Source organism: Salmo salar, chromosome 17 (assembly GCF_965601325.2).
Source record: "Salmo salar chromosome 17, fSalSal1, whole genome shotgun sequence".
Lineage (NCBI taxonomy): Eukaryota > Metazoa > Chordata > Actinopteri > Salmoniformes > Salmonidae > Salmo > Salmo salar.
The window spans coordinates 65,512,714-65,532,801 of NC_138307.1; the positions used below are offsets into that span (position 1 = coordinate 65,512,714).

At 44.4% G+C, this 20,088-nt stretch overlaps 1 protein-coding gene across 1 annotated transcript in view; it reads right to left on the reverse strand.

Annotated features, from left to right (window-relative positions):
• The window catches only part of LOC106576496 (proline-rich transmembrane protein 4-like), a 32,661-nt gene extending 21,831 nt beyond the window's left edge, over positions 1 to 10,830 (reverse strand). The window contains exon 1 of the mRNA XM_014153707.3: positions 10,440 to 10,830. The gene's annotated coding sequence lies outside the window, so the exon portion shown is untranslated. The remainder of the gene's footprint in view (positions 1 to 10,439) is intronic.
• Positions 10,831 to 20,088: the final 9,258 nt, after the last annotated feature.

The window sequence follows — 20,088 nt, forward strand, 5'->3', positions numbered from 1 at the left end:
CTCTGTTACTCTGTCCTATGCTACATCTCTCTCTCTCTGTTACTCTGTCCTATGCTACATCTCTCTCTCTCTCTGTTACTCTGTCCTATGCTACATCTCTCTCTCTGTTACTCTGTCCAATGCTACATCTCTCTCTCTGTTACTCTGTCCTATGCTACATCTCTCTCTCTGTTACTCTGGCCTATGCTACATCTCTCTCTCTGTTACTCTGTCCTATGCTACATCTCTCTCTCTGTTACTCTGTCCTATGCTACATCTCTCTCTCTGTTACTCTGTCCTATGCTACATCTCTCTCTCTGTTACTCTGTCCTATGCTACATCTCTCTCTCTCTGTTACTCTGTCCTATGCTACATCTCTCTCTCTCTGTTACTCTGTCCTATGCTACATCTCTCTCTCTCTGTTACTCTGTCCTATGCTACATCTCTCTCTCTCTCTGTTACTCTGTCCTATGCTACATCTCTCTCTCTGTTACTCTGTCCAATGCTACATCTCTCTCTCTGTTACTCTGTCCTATGCTACATCTCTCTCTCTGTTACTCTGGCCTATGCTACATCTCTCTCTCTGTTACTCTGTCCTATGCTACATCTCTCTCTCTGTTACTCTGTCCTATGCTACATCTCTCTCTCTGTTACTCTGTCCTATGCTACATCTCTCTCTCTGTTACTCTGGCCTATGCTACATCTCTCTCTCTGTTACTCTGTCCTATGCTACATCTCTCTATCTGTTACTCTGTCCTATGCTACATCTCTCTCACTGTTACTCTGTCCTATGCTACATCTCTTTGTCTCTGTTACTCTGTCCTATGCTACATCTCTCTCTCTCTGTTACTCTGTCCTATGCTACATCTCTCTCTCTCTGTTACTCTGTCCTATGCTACATCTCTCTCTCTCTCTGTTACTCTGTCCTATGCTACATCTCTCTCTCTCTGTTACTCTGTCCTATGCTACATCTCTCTCTCTGTTACTCTGGCCTATGCTACATCTCTCTCTCTGTTACTCTGTTCTATGCTACATCTCTCTCTCTCTCTCTGTTACTCTGTCCTATGCTACATCTCTCTCTCTGTTACTCTGTCCTATGCTACATCTCTCTCTCTGTTACTCTGGCCTATGCTACATCTCTCTCTCTGTTACTCTGTCCTATGCTACATCTCTCTCACTGTTACTCTGTCCTATGCTACATCTCTCTGTCTCTGTTACTCTGTCCTATGCTACATCTCTCTCTCTGTTACTCTGTCCTATGCTACATCTCTCTCTCTCTGTTACTCTGTCCTATGCTATATCTCTCTCTCTCTCTGTTACTCTGTCCTATGCTACATCTCTCTCTCTCTCTCTGTTACTCTGTCCTATGCTACATCTCTCTCTCTCTCTGTTACTCTGTCCTATGCTACATCTCTCTCTCTCTCTCTGTTACTCTGTCCTATGCTACATCTCTCTCTCTCTCTGTTACTCTGTCCTATGCTACATCTCTCTCTCTGTTACTCTGTCCTATGCTACATCTCTCTCTCTCTGTTACTCTGTCCTATGCTATCTCTCTCTCTCTCTCTCTCTCTCTCTCTGTTACTCTGTCCTATGCTACATCTCTCTCTCTCTCTCTCTGTTACTCTGGCCTATGCTACATCTCTCTCTCTGTTACTCTGTCCTATGCTACATCTCTCTCTCTCTCTGTTACTCTGTCCTATGCTACATCTCTCTCTCTGTTACTCTGTCCTATGCTACATCTCTCTCTCTCTGTTACTCTGTCCTGTGCTACTCTCTCTCTCTCTCTCTCTGTTACTCTGTCCTATGCTACACTCTCTCTCTCTCTCTGTTACTCTGTCCTATGCTACACTCTCTCTCTCTCTCTGTTACTCTGTCCTATGCTACATCTCTCTCTCTCTGTTACTCTGTCCTATGCTACACTCTCTCTCTCTCTGTTACTCTGTCCTATGCTACATCTCTCTCTCTGTTACTCTGTCCTATGCTACATCTCTCTCCCTCTGTTACTCTGTCCTATGCTACATCTCTCTCTCTCTCTGTTACTCTGTCCTATGCTACATCTCTCTCTCTGTTACTCTGTCCTATGCTACATCTCTCTCTCTGTTACTCTGGCCTATGCTACAGCTCTCTCTCTGTTACTCTGTCCTATGCTACATCTCTCTCTCTGTTACTCTGTCCTATGCTACATCTCTCTCTCTGTTACTCTGTCCTATGCTACATCTCTCTCTCTCTGTTACTCTGTCCTATGCTACATCTCTCTCTCTGTTACTCTGTCCTATGCTACATCTCTCTCTCTGTTACTCTGGCCTATGCTACATCTCTCTCTCTGTTACTCTGTCCTATGCTACATCTCTCTCACTGTTACTCTGTCCTATGCTACATCTCTCTCTCTGTTACTCTGTCCTATGCTACATCTCTCTCTCTGTTACTCTGTCCTATGCTACATCTCTCTCTCTGTTACTCTGGCCTATGCTACAGCTCTCTCTCTGTTACTCTGTCCTATGCTACATCTCTCTCTCTGTTACTCTGGCCTATGCTACATCTCTCTCTCTGTTACTCTGGCCTATGCTACATCTCTCTCACTGTTACTCGGTCCTATGCTACATCTCTCTCTCTGTTACTCTGTCCTATGCTACATCTCTCTCTCTGTTACTCTGTCCTATGCTACATCTCTCTCTCTGTTACTCTGTCCTATGCTACATCTCTCTCTGTTACTCTGTCCTATGCTACATCTCTCTCTCTCTCTCTGTTACTCTGTCCTATGCTACATCTCTCTCTCTCTCTGTTACTCTGTCCTATGCTACATCTCTCTCTCTGTTACTCTGTCCAATGCTACATCTCTCTCTCTGTTACTCTGCCCTATGCTACATCTCTCTCTCTGTTACTCTGGCCTATGCTACATCTCTCTCTCTGTTACTCTGTCCTATGCTACATCTCTCTCTCTCTGTTACTCTGTCCTGTGCTACATCTCTCTCTCTGTTACTCTGTCCTATGCTACATCTCTCTCTCTCTCTGTTACTCTGTCCTATGCTACATCTCTCTCTCTGTTACTCTGTCCTATGCTACATCTCTCTCTCTGTTACTCTGTCCTATGCTACATCTCTCTCTCTGTTACTCTGTCCTATGCTACATCTCTCTCTGTTACTCTGTCCTATGCTACATCTCTCTCGCTCTGTTACTCTGTCCTATGCTACATCTCTCTCTCTCTGTTACTCTGTCCTATGCTACATCTCTCTCTCTGTTACTCTGTCCTATGCTACATCTCTCTCTCTCTCTGTTACTCTGTCCTATGCTACATCTCTCTCACTGTTACTCTGTCCTATGCTACATCTCTCTCTCTCTGTTACTCTGTCCTATGCTACATCTCTCTCTCTGTTACTCTGTCCTATGCTACATCTCTCTCTCTGTTACTCTGGCCTATGCTACATCTCTCTCTCTGTTACTCTGGCCTATGCGACATCTCTCTCACTGTTACTCGGTCCTATGCTACATCTCTCTCTCTGTTACTCTGTCCTATGCTACATCTCTCTCTCTGTTACTCTGGCCTATGCTACAGCTCTCTCTCTGTTACTCTGTCCTATGCTACATCTCTCTCTCTGTTACTCTGTCCTATGCTACATCTCTCTCTCTGTTACTCTGTCCTATGCTACATCTCTCTCTCTCTTTTACTCTGTCCTATGCTACATCTCTCTCTCTCTGTTACTCTGTCCTATGCTACATCTCTCTCTGTTACTCTGTCCTATGCTACATCTCTCTCTCTCTCTCTGTTACTCTGTCCTATGCTACATCTCTCTCTCTCTGTTACTCTGTCCTATGCTACATCTCTCTCTCTGTTACTCTGTCCAATGCTACATCTCTCTCTCTGTTACTCTGTCCTATGCTACATCTCTCTCTCTGTTACTCTGGCCTATGCTACATATCTCTCTCTGTTACTCTGTCCTATGCTACATCTCTCTCTCTCTGTTACTCTGTCCTATGCTACATCTCTCTCTCTGTTACTCTGTCCTATGCTACATCTCTCTCTCTCTCTGTTACTCTGTCCTATGCTACATCTCTCTCTCTCTCTGTTACTCTGTCCTATGCTACATCTCTCTCTGTTACTCTGTCCTATGCTACATCTCTCTCTCTGTTACTCTGTCCTATGCTACATCTCTCTCTGTTACTCTGTCCTATGCTACATCTCTCTCTCTCTCTCTCTGTTACTCTGTCCTATGCTATATCTCTCTCTCGCTCTGTTACTCTGTCCTATGCTACATCTCTCTCTCTCTCTGTTACTCTGTCCTATGCTATATCTCGCTCTCTGTTACTCTGTCCTAAGCTACATCTCTCTCTCTCTGTTACTCTGTCCTATGCTACATCTCTCTCTCTCTCTGTTACTCTGTCCTATGCTACATCTCTCTCTCTCTGTGTTACTCTGTCCTATGCTACATCTCTCTCTCTGTTACTCTGTCCTATGCTACATCTCTCTCTCTCTGTTACTCTGTCCTATGCTACATCTCTCTCTCTCTCTGTTACTCTGTCCTATGCTACATCTCTCTCTCTCTCTCTGTTACTCTGTCCTATGCTACATCTATCTCTCTCTCTGTTACTCTGTCCTATGCTACATCTCTCTCTCTCTGTTACTCTGTCCTATGCTACATCTCTCTCTCTCTCTCTGTTACTCTGTCCTATGCTACATCTCTCTCTCTCTGTTACTCTGTCCTATGCTACATCTCCCTCTCTCTCTGTTACCCTGTCCTATGCTACATCTCTCTCTCTCTCTCTGTTACTCTGTCCTATGCTACATCTCTCTCTCTCTCTTTTACTCTGTCCTATGCTACATCTCTCTCTCTCTCTGTTACTCTGTCCTATGCTACATCTCTCTCTCTCTGTTACTCTGTCCTATGCTACATCTCTCTCTCTCTGTTACTCTGTCCTATGCTACATCTCTCTCTCTCTGTTACTCTGTCCTATGCTACATCTCTCTCTCAAGGGTAGCTCATAACACAAACAGATCAATCACCTTTTAATAGCACTATCCTAGGCCTGATCTCCCTGCAGGACATTCAGGGACTTGACCCTGTCTCTGTGCCCCATGTAGTGTTGACCTTAGTGGGCCTCACTACCTCTCTGAGCCTTCCTGGGGGTAGTTGGCTGGATACTGAGGCATGAGTAGTGGTGCTGAGGGGCACACTCAGAAACATACAACTGCCCACACATTACTGCCTTCTATCAGGACTCTGCTTGAAATACATTTCCATTGAGGAATGGTTGTGTTTAGAGACCCACCCACGTCCACCCACATACATAGTCATGAGTGTGCGCACACACACACACACACACACACACACACACACACACACACACACACACACACACACACACACACACACACACACACACACACACACACACACACACACACACACACACACACCAAAGCCCCCAAGACGTTAAAACATTTTGCCAGAGTTAGTTAATTGTTGGTGTGTTACAGAAAGGCAAATAAACGGTACTTAATGCCGACTTTGTAGAAAATTGAGATATTTGTTGTGACATTCCGTTCTTCAGAAGAAACACATTGCCTTTTTAGTTTCACGCTAAACCCTTCCAATTAGCTATTCAGCTTGAGCGAAAACTATGCCTCTGCCCTGATTGGCTTTTTGTTCAACAAGACACATATTGATCAATTATTTACACAAGGGGGATTATGTATAATTTCATTTGGCTAACATTCTCAAATTTCACTTCCCTCACTATCAATTACACATGCATGCCAGCTTCCTGTTTCAGTCAGAAGATTACCTGACAAATTACTGTCTATGCCTTTCATAGAGAGCAGAGTTAAATATATACCCCCCCATTTCACCCACATGGTACATCCCTAGTAAGCTTATATAGGAAGATAGACAACCCATTTTCAGATAACAGGGGGTTGGAGTTCTCAGTTATTCTCACACATAATCATTAGATTATTCTATGTTTTATCTACATGACTATCATCCTGCCATGTGAAAATGGTGTATGTCTCACAACTGTCAACTGCATAACACTTAAAACACAGGAAATCAAGATTACAATTTTTGTTTGCCTCCGTTTAGTCCTCTGTGAGCATTCAACTCAGTTTTAGCGCGCTTGTCGTCAGTTTAAAAATGAAATATGTACGTCTGTTAGGGAGCCCTCTGTCTTTCCTGACATGCAGCAGAACAAGTGGAAAGAGAGAATGAGAGAGAGTCATAAAATAAGATAAACGTGTCTGTGGGAAAATTTACAAGCCTTCTCTTTCTTCACTGGTGTTTTGTTCTACTGCACCTGACAAAGACAGGTCCTGTCCCACTGCACTGTGCTCAATGGAGCAGAGAGAGAGAGAGAGAGAGAGAGAGAGAGAGAGGAGAGAGAGGGTTGGAAGTCACATCACGACAGGGGGATATAGATGGAGAGCGAGAGAGAGGGTGAAATATAGATAGTGGAAGGAGAGGAGATATATATATAGAGAGAGACAGACAGACATGTTGCATTCTGACTTCATGACAGTCCACTGACTCCTTTCTATCCTCTCTAATGCTTCACTCAGTCTATTGCTAAATCTCTCCTTTTGTGTGTGTGTGCGCGAGTGAGTGTGTGAGTGCGTGTATGTGTGAGTGTGCGGCGTGCGGCGTGCACTTCCATACATGTACCCTCACCCACTCTCTTAACCACCACCCATCACCATGCCAATCACATCACATCCTCAAACACACTGTTTCCCCATGAGGATTATCAGCATTATTCTGTCATTATCCTTTCTGTCATTTACATTCATCTCCAGGACAACGGCTTTAGTGGTCTGCTGTGTGACCGCTGTGGTACTGAGAGGATAAAGATGGATATCTGATTGGAGACCGGTCCCTCAACAGCCTTTTAACATTTTACACTAATGAAGAGATTTTAAACTAAGAATGTTGGTTAGGTTTATGAGAGAGGGAGAGAGAGAGAGAGAGAGAGAGAGCAAAGGCTATGGAAAGGTAGAGCTAGCAAGAGAGCGCAGAGGATAAAGGGAGAGAGGGCTGGAAAGAGAGAGAGAGAGAGAGAGAGAGAGAGAGAGAGAGAGAGAGAGAGGGAGGGAAGAAGGCTGAAGGGTGTCCAGTGAATTAGAGGTGTAGACTCTCGTCCTCCCTGAGAGATTTAACTGGATTTCTGCTGGATTTGAGAGGATTCCCAAATGGAGATGACTTGACTCTGGGCGACACCACTTATGTTTAACAGGTTGACCATAGTCACGTGAAGGCACAGGGATTGATGTTTCACACTCCTTGGTAATGGACTGACTGTGTTTGTACAGTGCCTTCAGAAATAATTCAGCGTGAACGAGCGAGTTGGAGAGTGAGGGGGGCTATATTAACGAAGCCCTGACACCCCAGTCTCTATGGCTTCATCCTATCTAGCTCACTTCACTGGCCTTGGGTATGGACAGGAATGTCAATAAAACAGACTGAATCAAACTGGCCACGTCATCTTTAGCTAGTATGGATTTATTCAGTCTTGTAGGTGGGCGACACTTCATTTGAAGGTAGAAACATTATTATCTGAAAGTATAATAGATTAAGACTAGTCTTGGACTAAAAAGTGCTTTCCATGGAGAATCTCCATTGCGAATCCTTTTTGATCCCAGACGAGGCTTGATCTGTGTCTGGGGAAGCGTCCCTATGGGTAATACTCCTGGTTTCCTTCCTGGCGATTGTTGAGAAATAATGAGACATTATTATCCAGAATTGAATCCTACAGTTGACTGAATATTACGATTTTTCCTCAGTTTTTCACAGTACAGTATCTGTCTAATATTTGCATACTAGTACACTTGATTTATTGTATAAGTATTTCATAATGATCAAATATATTATTCTAAAAGACAGACTATTTCAAAACAAAACATTTCACGTTTGCCCTGATCAGTTCAATCGATGAGTGTATCCAAGTATGAAATGGCTTCTTCATGACCATGTTTTACAATGTTACTCAGATAATGATCTAGACGTAAAACAAGGGGGTCCATACTAAAGTCTGGCAGCCTGGATGTTGTTGACGTTACACAAGGGGGTCCATACTAAAGTCTGGCAGCCTGGATGTTGTTGACGTAAAACAAGGGGGTCCATACTAAAGTCTGGCAGCCCGGATGTTGTTGACGTAAAACAAGGGGGTCCATACTAAAGTCTGGCAGCCCGGATGTTGTTGACGTAAAACAAGGGGGTCCATACTAAAGTCTGGCAGCCCGGATGTTGTTGACGTAAAACAAGGGGGTCCATACTAAAGTCTGGAAGCCTGGATGTTGTTGACGTAAAACAAGGGGGTCCATACTAAAGTCTGGCAGCCTGGATGTTGTTGACGTAAAACAAGGGGGTCCATACTAAAGTCTGGCAGCCTGGATGTTGTTGACTTAAGACAAGGGGGTCCATACTAAAGTCTGGCAGCCCGGATGTTGTTGACTTAAGACAAGGGGGTCCATACTAAAGTCTGGCAGCCTGGATGTTGTTGACGTAAAACAAGGGGGTCCATACTAAAGTCTGGCAGCCCGGATGTTGTTGACGTAAAACAAGGGGGTCCATACTAAAGTCTGGCAGCCCGGATGTTGTTGACTCAGAGTGAGGATCTACAACCATCTAATTTTCCACATCACTGCTTGTCTTTCTGAAACCAAGCTAGCCAATGTTTGGCTGTCCTTTTAGGAAAATACCTGGTGTTGTATGTCATTTAAGCTTGAATGCTTCATAGTCCGAATTGAGGTCATTTCATTCCAACTTCAAATCCATGAGACGGATAAAATCTTCATTGAAAATAATGGGAAATTCTCCTATTTATACAGGGTCATTTGAATTGTGTTGAGATGGAGTTGACCGCAGCCTGCAGATGCAGTATGTCAGAGAATGGATTTGACATTGCATAGTCCCCAGTGGTTATTGACTGTGACCACTCCTGTGTACTGGTTTACCTTCTGGTCAGAACAGCAGCCAACCAACAGGCTAGGATCCAACAGGTCTGAATCACAACTGACCAGGTCCAGAGGAGTCAGAGTCATGGCAGCTAGAGGAGCCAACACCCCCCTATTTCCTATTACATCCAGTGGTACTTCAATCTGATCAGGTGTCGCACTAAAATGACCAACTAAACATCTTGCCATCTGTGGTCTATCAAATCGGATCATGACTGAAATTTGCTCGATTAACATTAGTATCTGAGAACAGAACCTGTTTATACTCCCCAAAGAGTTCTATTACATCTCAGGTATTCACCTAATCTGAATACCGTTCCCCCATGACGTATTCAACCATTCAACCTGCTTGATCATAGATCCTATGTTCATCCAGCCTTTCTCTGGTCTCCCATTTCCCCCCTGCCCTTACTACTGACAGAGTGAACTCTAGCCTACCTGCCTGTGAATACCTAGCTATTAGAACATCACACCAACGTTAGTTTTAGCCTTTGAGTCAATGAATGTGGCGCACCTGCCTATGACAAGCGTCACCCACTCAGACACCAGCGTTCCACTGACTAGCTTTGCCATGGTGACGACCGTAGCAAAAGACGTCGTGCTAATCCTGTGATGTGAGGGGCTTTAGTGGTGTGCTATGCTGCTTTTACCAGAGTGCTGCTACCGCTGATCCGAATGGTACATATGTGCTTTACACTAACACACACACACACACACACACACACACACACACACACACACACACACACACACACACACACACACACACACACACACACACACACACACACACACACACACACACACACACACACACACAGCTACACTCACACAAAAACACACACACACGCAAACGCACAAACGCTTGCCACAAACGCTTGCCTGTCACACCCTCTCTGTCCTATGCTACATCTCTCTCTCAGTTCAAACACCCTACGCGCACGTGCACACACACACACACACCACACACACACACACACACACACACACACACACACACACACACACACACACACACACACACACACACACACCTATGTAGACAAGCAATCCCAGGCATACATTAACACAGGCACACACACACACACACTGCTGACCATGGCTGTGCTGCAGATTTGCCCAGAATGATTCCTTCCCTCCGCATCTCCTGATGCTAGTCAAACAGCCTCAGCTGCTGCCTCCGTGTGCGTGTGTGTGTTAATGTATGCCTGGGATTGCTTGTCTACACAGGTGTGTGTGTGTGTGTGTCTACCTATAAAGGCTGTTATAGAAGAGTGTGTGTCGTGTCATCTCGAGAGATTGAGCAGCTGAATCCACACCCACAAATGTGAGCTGTAAGAGTGAGAGAGTCTACCTATAAAGGCTGTAGAGGAAGAGTGTGTTGTCTCGGTGACGGTGTGTGTGTCATTCTCTTACAGCTCTTTACCCCTTTTCTCTATACATGAGGATCAAAAACTACACACACAAGCACGCACACACACACCATCGAAAGTGTTCAGAATCAAAAAGAGCCACTCACCCAACCACAAGTGAAAGGGAAGAGCTTGTGAATCCACTAAATCCAGCAGGGAGCTGCAGCAGAGAACCGTCTCCCTGTGTGTGTGAATGTGTGTGGAATTGTGTTCCAGGCACTCACTCTATCTCACTCTCTCCCTCCCTCCTATTCTCTCTCTCTCTTATATTCTCTCTGTCACTCTCCCTCTCGTACTCTTGTTGGCTCCCTCTCTCTCATTCTCTCTCTTCTTGCTCACTCTCCTCTCCATCAGCCTCTCTTTTCCCTCCCTCTTTCTCTCCCTCCCGTCTCTCTTTCTGCCCCTAACCCCCTGCATAAGTAGTCCAGTGTGAAGCTCTGTGACAATGCCTGTGGTCACACCTCACTGAGCAAATTGTTCATTAGGAGAGTCTCTCTACGGTGTGGACACTGGCCACTAGATAGTTAGACGGGCAAGAATGTCTAGTACACTCAATCCCACAGACTTACAAGTACAAAACAGACACAAATGTATTAGCAAGCTAATGTACAATCACACACACTTTGACAGTGTACTTTATTGAACATAATCAAGCATGCATGCACACACATACACACACACACACACATGTTATGTTCTTCTATCCTCGTGGGGACCTAAAATGTATTTCCATTCAAAATACTATTTTCCCTAACCCTTACCATAACCCTAACCTTAACCCTAACCTTAACCTATAACCCAAACCATAAAACCTAACCTTAAACCTAACCACTAACTGACAACAGTGTGTGCAACCGGTTAACTGAAGTCAGGTGCAGGAGAGCAGAGATGAGTGAACAGGCACACTTTATTTGGCAGAAGGAAAACAGTCGGATGCAACTGCGTAACGACACTCCTGCCAAAGGCAAAAGCGAATAGCGCACTCGTCACACAAATAATGTACAGCATACAATACCACGGGTTCCAAACAAGACCCGGCGAAAAACCAGCATGAAGCGTCACACATGACACGTAACGAACAATTACACACACAGACATGGGGGGAACAGAGGATAATATACACGTAGAGTGATGAGGGGATGTAAAACAGGTGTGTGGAAAAACAAGACAAAACAAATGGAAAATGAAAGGTGGAGCGGCTAGAAGACCGGTGACGTCGACCGCCGAGCGTCGCCTGAACAAGGAGAGGAGCCGACTTTGGCGGGAGTCGTGACACTAACTTCTAACCCTAATTGTAAACCTAACCCCTAAGCTTAAAATAGCTTCGTCCTCATGGGGACATGGGAAATGTCCCCACGAAGGAGAGGTTTTACTTGTTTTACTATATCCTAGCAGGGACTTTTGGTCTGCTATGCAGTTGCAAACACACACACACACCATACTAAACCATCACATTATGTCATGCCTCCAGGTCTGTGAAGTTCACCTTTGACATGATTCAGAATGGTCCATTTCTCAAACTCTGTCCGCCTTATCTTTGATGCCAATCTGAGATCTAAGATGTTCAATCAGAAATGTCATTGTGAAGCCCAACATTCCCTAGGTGATTGTTTCTATCCCGTCTGTAGATCCTCAGGAATTTACTAAATATAGAAACAACCAGAGAGGTTCCCAGCACAAGGAAACATAATTTCCTGAACAGCCAGGTCTCCTCCATGCTGAATTCCTTCCCGGTTCGGGCCCTTTGGACATATTATTGTCTCAATAATGGATTTGACCTTGAGCCACCTTTCTATTCTTACCACTTGACATTTGCACTGGCGTGATATGTGCTAGTTCCATTCCAGTTATGGTGGCGGCATAGAGGTCTCCTAAAAAATGGCTATGCTGATTTGTATTATTGAATAATACCCCTTGAAGTTGAGTAGTACGACACATTAATTGTGTTCACTAGTTCAGGCTAATTGTCACGACTTCCACCGAAGGTGGTTCCTCTCCTTGTTCGGGCGGTGCTCGACGGTCGGCGTCGCCGGCCTACTAGCCATCACCGATCCATTTTTCCTTTTCCGTTTGTTTTGTCTTTGGTTCTTTCACACCTGGGTTCATTTGCTTTCATTTCTGTGTGTATAATTACCCCTGGTGCCTGCTTAGGTTTGTGCGGGATTATTCGTGTTATGTTGCTCGTTGAGGTTGTGCCTCAGGTATATTCACGTTTATACTGAGTGTGTATAAGTTTAGGAGCGTTGTTTTCCTCCTTCCGTGAGTACTGTGTTCTCTTGTGTCGTGGGCGGTTTTTGTTTTGGTATTGTACCTGATTTTTGTGTGTTGTGGACTTGCCTATTAAAGACGCTACTTGGACATCTCTGCTCTCCTGCGCTTGACTCCTTCACCTACCTATAACACAATATCGCAACACTAATCTGTTGTGCCATACAAAACATTACAGGTTCAACATGAACTGTTGTAGCTTTTATTAGCGTATCCTGGTCGCTACTGTTGAACAGTTTGAATGAACAATCCAGAATGTTAATGTTAGCTAACGTTCCACAGACCTACAGTTGAAGTCGGAAGTTTACATACACCTTAACCAAATACATTTAAACTCAGTTTTTCACAATTTCTGACATTTAATCTTAGTAAAGATTCCCTTTGTTAGGTCAGTCAGGATCACCACTTTATTGTAAGAATGTGAAATGTCAGAATAATAGTAGAGAGAATGATTTATTTCAGCTTTTATTTCTTTCATCACATTCCCAGTGGGTCAGAAGTTTACATACACTAAATTAGTATTTGGTAGCATTGCCTTTCAATTGTTTTACTTGGGTAAAACATTTCATGTAGCCTTCCACAAGCGTCCCACAATAAGTTGGGTGAATTTTGGCCCATTCCTCCTGACAGAGCTGGTATAACTGAGTCAGGTTTGTAGGCCTCCTTGCTCACACACGCTTTTTCAGTTCTGCCCACATATTTTCTATAGGATTGAGGTCAGGGCTCCAATACCTTGACTTTGTTGTCCTTAAGCCATTTTCCACAACTTTGGAAGTATGCTTAGGGTCATTGTACATTTGGAAGACCCATTTGCGACCAAGCTTTAACTTCCTGACTGATGTCTTGAGATGTTGCTTCAACATATCCACATAATTCTCCTTCCTCACGATGCCATCTATTTTGTGAAGTGCACCAGTCCCTCCTGCAGCAAAGCACCCCCACAACATGATGCTGCCACCCCCGTGCTTCACGGTTTGGATGGTGTTCTTCGGCTTGCAAGCCTCCCCCTTTATCCTCCAAACATAACGATGGTCATTATGGCCAAACAGTTCAATTTTTGTTTCATCAGACTAGAGGACATTTTTCCAAAAACTACGATCTTTGTCCCCATGTGCATTTGCAAACCGAAGTCTGGCTTTTTTATGGCGGTTTTGGAGCAGTGGCTTCTTCCTTGCTGAGCGGCCTTTCAGGTTATGTCGATATAGGATTCGTTTTACTGTGGATATAGATACTTCCGTACCTGTTTCCTCCAGAATCTTCACAAGGTCCTTTGCTGTTGTTCTGGGATTGATTTGCACTTTTCACACCAAAGTATGTTCATCTCTAGGAGACAGAACACATCTCCTTCCTGAGCGGTATGATGGCTGCGTGGTCCCATGGTGATTATACTTGCGTACTATTGTTTGTGCAGATGAACGTGATACCTTCAGGCGCTTGGAAATTGCTACCAAGGATGAACCAGACTTGTGGAGGTCTACAATTCTTTTTCTGAGGTCTTGGCTGATTTCTTTTGATTTTCCCATGATGTCAAGCAAAGAGGCACTGAGTTTGAAGGTAGGCCTTGAAATACATCCAATTAATCTTGATGGTTGTACAGTCGTCTCAAATAAAACTATGAAGGACCTCGGCGTTACTCTGGACCCTGATCTCGCTTTTGACGAACATATCAAAACTGTTTCAAGGACAGCTTTTTTCCATCTACGTAACATTGCAAAAATCAGAAATTCTCTGTCCAAAAATTATGCAGAAAAATGTATCCATGCTTTGTTACTTCTAGGTCAGACTACTGCAATGCTCTACTTTCCGGCTACCCGGATAAAGCACTAAATAAACTTCAGTTAGTGCTAAATACGGCTGCTAGAATCCTGCCTAGAACCAAAACATTTGATCATATTACTCCAGTGCTAGCAGCCCTACACTGGCTTCCTGTTAAGGCAAGGGCTGATTTCAAGGTTTTACTGCTAACCTACAAAGCATTACATGGGCTTGCTCCTACCTGTCTTTCCGATTTGGTCCTGCCGTACATACCTACACGTACGCTTTGGTCACAAGACGCCTCCTAATTGTCCCTAGAATTTCTAAGCAAACATCTGGAGGCAGGGCTTTCTCCTATAGAGCTCAATTTTTATGGAATGGTCTGCCTACCCATGTGAGAGACGCAGACTCGGTCTCAACCTTTAAGTCTTTATTGAAGACTCATCTCTTCAGTAGGTCTTATGATTGAGTGTAGTCTGGCCCAGGAGTGTGAAGGTGAACGGAAAGTCACTGGAGCAATGAACCGCCCTTGCTGTCTCTGCCTGGCCGGTTCCCCTCTCTCCACTGGGATTCTCTGCCTCTAACCCTATTGCAGGGGCTAAGTCACTGGCTTACTGGTGCTCTTCCATGCCATCCCTAGGAGGGGTGCGTCACTTGAGTGGGTTGAGTCACTGACGTGGTCTTCCTGTCTGGGTTGGCGCCCCCCCTTGGGTTGTGCCATGGCGGAGATCTTTGTGGGCTATACTTGGCCTTGTCTCAAGATGTTAAGTTGGTGGTTGAAGATATCCCTCTAGTGGTGTGGGGGCTGTGCTTTGGCAAAGTGGGTGGGGTTATATCATGCCTGTTTGGCCCTGTCCGGGGGTATCATCGGATGGGGCCACAGTGTCTCCTGACCCCTCCTGTCTCAGCCTCCAGTATTTATGCTGCAGTAGTTTATGTGTCAGGGGGCTAGGGTCAGTCTGTTATATCTGGAGTATTTCTCCTGTATTATCCGGTGTCCTGTGTGAATTTAAGTATGCTCTCTCTAATTCTCTCTTTCTCTCGTTCTTTCTTTCTCTCTCGGAGGACCTGAGCCCTAGGACCATGCCTCAGGACTACCTGGCATGATGACTCCTTGCTGTCTCCAGTCCACCTGGCCGTGCTGCTGCTCCAGTTTCAACTGTACTGCCTGCGGCTATGGAACCCTGACCTGTTCAACGGACGTGCTACCTGTCCCAGACCTGCTGTTTTCAACTCTCTAGAGACAGCAGGAGCGGTAGAGATACTCTCAATGATCGGCTATGAAAAGCCAACTGACATTTACTCCTGAGGTGCTGACTTGTTGCACCCTCGACAACTACTGTGATTATTATTATTTGACCATGCTGGTCATTTATGAACTTTTGAACATCTTGGCCATGTTCTGTTATAATCTCCACCTGGCACAGCCAGAAGAGGACTGGCCACCCCTCATAGCCTGGTTCCTCTCTAGGTTTCTTCCTAGGTTTCCCTTTCTAGGGAGTTTTTCCTAGCCACCGTGCTTCTACACCTGCATTGCTTGCTGTTTGGGGTTTTAGGCTGGGTTTCTGTACAGCACTTTGAGATATCAGCTTATCTAAGAAGGGCTATATAAATAGATTTGATTTGATTTTAGGTACACCTCCAATTGACTCAAATTATGTCAATTAGCCTATCAGAAGCTTCTAAAGCCATGACATCATTTTCTGGAATTTTCCAAGCTGTTTAAAGGCACAGTCAACTTAGTGTATGTAACCTTCTGACCCACTGGAATTGTGATACAGTGAATTATAAGTGAAATAATCTGTCTATAAACAACTGTTGGACAAATTACTTGTGTCATGTACAAAGTAGATGTCCTAACCGACCTTCCAAAACTATGGTTTGTTAACAAGAAATTTGTGGAGTGGTTGAAAAACGAGTTTTAATGACTCCAACCTAAGCGTATGTAAACTTCCGATTTCAACTGTATGCCTTGTTGAACGCACTACTGATGACATCAAATGAAACATTCCAAATGGTATATCCAACATGGCCGCCAGCCCACCCACCACTGAACGTCTGTGAGGGTGTGGACATCTTTGATGTAGCTGTCTATTGAGGTATGAGTTTTCGTGTCTAGGTATAAAAATCCTGCCTGGCTACAGCTCCATCTCTTCATTAATTCATATCTAATATTCGTAACAACATAATGCGAGTCTGCCTCCCCCAAACTCTCCTTTCTGATAGTGCCGTAATACAAATACTAAGTAGTACAAGCAGCTTCAAAGGGGCTTGATTTTAAACATCACACAGCTGTTATGTAGACCTCCTGTGCAGAGCATGTTAATGGTAACCAGGGGCTCAGCAATGGTTTCCCAGCCCAGCCTGCGGTCCCTGGTGAGGTGAAAATGTTATATTTCCCATGAGGCCGTAGTAGTCTACGTTGGAAGTTTCAGCTTCTGTCTAGAGCGATCTAGTCAAACAAGCATTGATCTGCGTGTGTGCGTGTGTGCGTGTGTGCGTGTGTGCGTGTGTGTGTGTGTGTGTGTGTGTGTGTGTGTGTGTGTGTGTGTGTGTGTGTGTGTGTGTGTGTGTGTGTGTGTGTGTTTAAATGCCAGTGTTTAGGCCTACACCATGGCTCTAACAACGATCATCATCCAATCCCAACACACATCTACAGTATGTACATTATGAAGATGTATTGAACAGTTGACCAAGGCACTGACTTTCTGAAGACAACAACATAACCCATAGACACACAATAACCTTTGCTGAGATATGGAAGTCCCTCTTTGGCCTATGGTATGTTCATGTGATTGGTATCTGATGGAGTTGTTGTGCGTGTCGGGGTGATTCTACTGCCTGACCAAGACTGGCGTCTTTCGGACACGAGGAGGTAGACAGGCGTTTTCCCCAGAGAATAGGCAGGGGGTGTGGTGTGTGTGTGTGTGTGTGTGTGTGTGTGTGTGTGTGTGTGTGTGTGTGTGTGTGTGTGGTGTGTGTGTGTGTGTGTGTGTGTGGTGTGTGTGTGTGTGTGTGTGTGTGTGTGTTTTCACTCTCTCTCCGACCCGTCCCTAGGCTCCTTGCATCCGGACAGTGTAAAACAATGGCAGCCTGTAAGGTTCATAAAGTTGCTTTGTTTGAAGGAAACAATGGAGTGGAACGGTCCATAATAGCTGTGCCATCTATAGCTCCACTATAGTTCCACTGCCCCGTCCCTCTGTTCCTTTTCTTAGAACACAAGGCAGGATAACATACGGTTTTGTAATGGAACTATTTTAGTAGTGTTTTGATGCTGTTGAAGTAGTCCTGAAGTCTGTTTTTATGTTATCATTCTGTTGTTGTTGTTGTCTAAAAGGGTAAGGGTGTGTGTGTGTGTGTGTGTGTGTGTGTGTGTGTGGTGTGTGTGTGTGTGTGTGTGTGTGTGTGTGTGTGGTGTGTGTGTGTGTGGTGTGTGTGTGTGTGTGTGTGGGTGTGTGTGTGTGTGTGCTTTATGCCTACATGTCTCAATATTTACGCTAGTATCTGTGGACGTTGTAATGGGATTCTATTCAATATGCAAATATGCTATGAATATTGATGCAGTTCCTTCACACACATGAATACAAACACAGTCAAATGAAAGGAGAGGGTACTTTAAGCTTCTTAAATACAGGTGTGCGTCTTCCCTACAGCAATATGTATGCATACTTTGGAAATAATATAATATTATTTGTACATTGTGTATGTGAGTGTGTACTAGTCAACTAAAAAAGGTCACCAGAGGCATATGAAACCAAGTGACTGAGTTATGGCATCATTACCACGGTCTAATACAACTGTCACAGTGTACATGTAACCTTTCATAAGGACGATCTAAGGGGGGGAAAATCCAATATGTGTGTGTACTGTGTGTGTTTGTGTGTACTGTGTGTACTGTGTGTGTTTGTGTGTACTGTGTGTACTGTGTGTGTATGTGTGTGGTCTCTTAAAATGCACGACAGTGTTCCAGCATATGGCTTATGTCTCATGCAAGGACAAAGTGCATATGTATCAGTGAGCGTGATTATGCAAGTAGACGCGCGTGCGTGCGTGTGTGTGTGTGTGGGGGAGAGAGAGAGATGGGGAGAGACAGATAACATACAGAGGAAGAGAGAGATGGGGAGAGAGATAGAGGTAACATACAGGGAGGAAGAGAGAGATAACATACAGAGAGGAAGAGAGAGATGGGGAGAAAGATAGAGATAACATACAGAGAGGAAGAGAGAGATGGGGAGAGAGGGAGAGATAACATACAGAGAGGAAGAGAGAGATGGGGAGAGAGATAGAGATAACATACAGAGAGCAAGAGAGAGATGGGGAGAGAGATAGAGATAACACACAGAGAGGAAGAGAGAGATGGGGAGAGAGAGAGAGAGATAACATACAGAGAGGAAGAGAGAGATGGGGAGAGAGATAGAGATAACATACAGAGAGGAAGAGAGAGATGGGGAGAGAGAGAGAGAGAGAGATAACATACAGAGAGGAATAGAGAGATGGGGAGTGAGGGAGAGATAACATACAGAGAGGATGGGGAGAGAGGGAGAGATAACATACAGAGAGGAAGAGAGATGAGGAGAGAGATAGAGATAACATACAGAGAGGGAGAGAGAGATAACATACAGAGAGATGGGGAGAGAGAGATAACATACAGAGAGATGGGGAGAGAGATAGAGATAACATACAGAGAGATGGGGAGAGAGATAGAGATAACATACAGAGAGATGGGGAGAGAGATAGAGATAACATACAGAGAGGGAGAGAGAGATAACATACAGAGAGATGGGGAGAGAGAGATAACATACAGAGAGATGGGGAGAGAGATTGAGATAACATACAGAGAGATGGGGAGAGAGATAGAGATAACATACAGAGAGATGGGGAGAGAGATAGAGATAACATACAGAGAGGGAGAGAGAGATAACATACAGAGAGATGGGGAGAGAGAGATAACATACAGAGAGATGGGGAGAGAGATTGAGATAACATACAGAGAGATGGGGAGAGAGATAGAGATAACATACAGAGAGGGAGAGAGATAACATACAGAGAGATGGGGAGAGAGAGATAACATACAGAGAGATGGGGAGAAAGAGAGATAACATACAGAGAGATGGGGAGAAAGAGAGATAACATACAGAGAGATGGGGAGAGAGATAGAGATAACATACAGAGAGGGAGAGAGAGATAACATACAGAGAGATGGGGAGAGAGAGAGATAACATACAGAGATGGGGAGAGAGAGAGAGAGATGTTCTTATGTGCATGTATGTTCTAATGTACTGTGTGCAAGTGTATGTGAGAGTGTGTGTGCTGGTATACGCTTAATTGTGTGTATATGTATGTGTTATAATCAGGGCATCAAATAAACTTTTTGGTCCACTAGCCACTGTGGCAAGTACCAGCCAAAATATTTTTGGGGTGCAATAACTACACCAAACACAAAGAAAATTGATGAACATGCTTTGTAATGTTTCTAAAACAATAAATGTAATACTAGTTAGAAGTAACTAATGTGGTATATTTAAACAATAAGGCCCGAGGGGATGTGGTATATGGCCAATATACCATGGCTAAGAGCTGTCCCTAAGCACGACACAACACAGAGTGCCTGGACATATTACGGCTTTCAGCCAAGCAGCATTCAGAGCTCGAACAACCCAGTTTATAATGTTAATTAAATGTTTTGTGACCTGAGACTTTTAACCAAAATATCACAGATGAGACAAAACAATT